Source organism: Bison bison, unplaced genomic scaffold, assembly GCF_000754665.1.
Source record: "Bison bison bison isolate TAMUID 2011002044 unplaced genomic scaffold, Bison_UMD1.0 scf7180017864487, whole genome shotgun sequence".
NCBI classification, from domain to species: domain Eukaryota; kingdom Metazoa; phylum Chordata; class Mammalia; order Artiodactyla; family Bovidae; genus Bison; species Bison bison.
Window position 1 is genome coordinate 8,676,463 of NW_011495047.1, and position 3,539 is coordinate 8,680,001.

The window sequence follows — 3,539 nt, forward strand, 5'->3', positions numbered from 1 at the left end:
TTTTTTTTTTATTTTTTGGAAGTGCTAGGTCTTCATTGCTGCGTGAGGGCTTTCTCTAGTTGTGCAGAGAAGGGGCTATTCTCTAGTTATGGTACATGGGTTTCTCATTGTGGTGGCTTCTCTTGCTGAGGAGCACAGGCTCTAGAGTGCATGGGCTTCAGTAGTTGTGGCTCACAGGCTGAGCTGCCCTGTGGTATGTCTTCCCAGATCAGGACTGGAACCTGTGTCCCCTGCATTGCCAGGTGGATTCTTAACCACTGGACTGCCAGGAAAGCCCCGGAGAGACCAATTTCTACTAGAAAGTTCTACTCTAATAGAGGGTGGCAGTGTACCTCTATTACTGAAAAGTGGGGTATTGAATGGATATTGGGTGGCAATTGACAATTTCTGCTGTAGGAAGTTAAAATCTACTTGGGGAAATAAGAACCTGTAGGCTTGAAAAGACAATGAATAGTCTGTTGGGAAGGACCAAGCCATGGGTTGCCAAAATTTGGAGGAGGAAGAGTAGGTGTCAAGGCTTCTTGGAAAGACTGAGATTTGAACTCCCCTTTGAAGATAAGAAGGATTCAATAGGCACAAAAGCTTGGGAGGGCACCCCAGCAGGAGGCATTGACCTGAGCAGAAGCCCAGAAGCTGGACAATGCAGATCAGCCTGGGGCAGGAGCAACAGAGACCAAACGTTAAGCTTCCATGTAATGGAGTCTTTGGCTGAAAAAGGAAGGAATAGGACTGATTTTTTTTTTAATTCCTTAAGGCAAAAGTTCCAAGACCACTTAGCCAGGACAAAACATGACTACTGAATTGACAATCCTGTATGCCATAAACAACTCATGCCAGCAGAAACAATTGCATTATTTCCTCCAATGAGTTCCCCTAGTTTTTGGATTGTCCAAAATAACACATGGAGTGTAACCAGTGAATGAATATATCACAGCAGCAATCAAAAGAAACACATAGGATGCCTGAGACCATAGCCAAAGGCTAATATTCATTAAATAGGGGAAGGAAAAAACCCGACAAATAGAAGGTTCTGGGTCTCTTTCCTAAATATTAATTGTTTATTTCACAATTCTCCTCTACTCCAAACAGACCTTAAACCGCCTCTTCTTAATATGCTCCCATAAAGGATTATAAACTAGAAAGGAGGTTGGTTTAAACAAAAGTAATCAGAAAGTAAGCAATCTTCTTCTTTCTCTCTGGCTCGAAGCTTGTTTTGTCTGTTAAAGAATTTTTCTCTTCAGCGCACAGACCTCAAGGTCAAACAGAGGTCACTCTTCTGCTTTTTGAGGTATGGGCGCTTTCATGTTATTTGCTCATTTTTATTGCTGAGAATAACCATCCATTTGCCCACATAACCAAGGCCTCCCCAACACAAAGACTCGAGAGTAGGCTCTGGCAGGGGGTTAATCCCATTCAACACAAAGCAAACAACTTCAAATCTCATTAAATGTTGGACTTTAGAGCAAGAATACAAATATTTCCAATTTAGAAAAGGAAGATAGAAATGTGACACAGAAGTATTCTAATCATTTAGTAGAGTAAATCGTACCAACATGATCCTAAAACTGTCAACTTGGTGGAAAAGAGAATAAAACTCCATTAATAATACAACAGTAATGCTTACTTTTTCACATCAGGAAAATTCCATTATAACAAACAGCCCGAGGCTTTTAAATTGCTTTTGTTCTAGATCAGTGGAATATTGTTATGAAGAATATATTGCTAGTGATGATAGTTTAGATCTGAGGATGAAACCTAGCTGATTTTTATAGTATGAACCAGCGGAGATGGTGGTGGTTGCACACGGGACTGTGTGTGAATAATCTCCTTTGTGCAAATTTTTAAAAGGTAAACCCTTGGGACTTCCCTGGTGGCCCAGTAGTTAAGACTCAGCCCTTCCAATGTACCGGGCATGGGATAGATCTCTGGTCGAGGAACTAAGATCCCGCATGACCTGAGTCATGGTCACAAATAAATAAATAAAAAGTAGACCCTTCACATGGGCACACAGCTTAGTGAAGAGACTGCTGGCTGGAACTCAACTCCATTTGCTCCTTCAGCTAGGGCACAGCTAAACAACCCCCTGCAGAGGTCCTAGTGGCACAAGATTGTTCTTTTAAGACCTATTTATAAGGTGATCCTCTGAAATTATTTTCCTTAAGTCTACTCTGGGATAGACCTCACTATATACTTCCTTTTTAGTTATAAGATCCTCTCTGATAGAATTTCCCATTTAAAGATTTGGACCAATGTTTTTTTTTTTTCCCCACTGGTTTTGGAAGTGTTTTAGATTCATCATCCTACAGGGGTCTTGTAATTCTCCCAGTTACCAACCGTGGCATCTTGGGGTAAGTTAGGATATTTTTTTCACTCTCTTAGCCTAACTTTCCTTATCAAGGAACCATTAGTTCACTGGTTCTCAATAAACATTTCGGAAGGTCCTTTTTCAATACCAAAATGAAATTCATAGGTAATATGATCATTCTACACTGAGCAGTTTTAATTATAATACCTACATACAAAGGAGAAAGAAAAGAAGAGCTGTTTACCATAAAGCTATATAAAATGCGTAGGCTTAACTATAATACAAAATATAATAAAGTTGTCAGATGCTGAATAAAACAAAGTTAGAATCTTCTCTCAGTTTAAACTGTAGTCTACATTCCTGGAAAAGTCAGTGTAAACCCATGACAGTACACTTTGTGATTATGTGGAAAACAGAGTTAGGTGCTAGGTTTGATCATTGGAACAGGCTTTCCACCCGTATAAATGGGCTTTTGAAAGTGGTTTGGAGTGTCCATGGAAATTGTTTGTTGGGTGGGACTGTGTCATATGTGGAAGGAGGTATAGCACCCCTGGTCCTAATCTACTAATGCCAGTAATACCAGTCTCCTAATCAGTGTGATAATAAAAAATCCCCCCAGATAGGGATTTTCTTCTCTCATTGACAATCACTGGGTTAATTAGTCTTGAGTCCAAGAAGGCTGAAAAAACTCGGGACCAGAAAAGTCCTTCCTTGATGAAGAGGAGAACTACAGCTCCACTTTCCCTCAGCCTCTCCTAGGGACTCCAGATCTAGGGGGAAGGAAACACAGCTGATGTGACAATCAGCCAGGACCAGCCCTGGAAAGGACCTTAAGGATGGCAAATGATACCTCTACCTTCTCACTCCATCTTCTCCCATCTGGCAGGGATTTCCACTTTCTCTTCCCTGTCAAGCTAGTATACTCTTTCAGAAGCATACATGAGGACTTCCCTTGTGGTTAGGAATCTGTCTGCCAAGGTAGGGGACATGGGTTTGATCCCTAGTCCAGGAAGATCCTACATGCCACTGGGCAACTGAGCCCAAGTGTCACAATTACTGAGCTTACGTGCTGCAACTGCTGAAGACTGTGGGTCCTAGAGCTCGTCCTCTGCAATAAGAGAACTCACTGCAAAGAGAAGCCTGCGCACTGCAACAGAGAATGGCCCCTGCTCGCCACAGCTAGAGAAAGCCTGCAAGAAGCAACTAGACCCAGTGCAGCCAAAAAATAATTTTT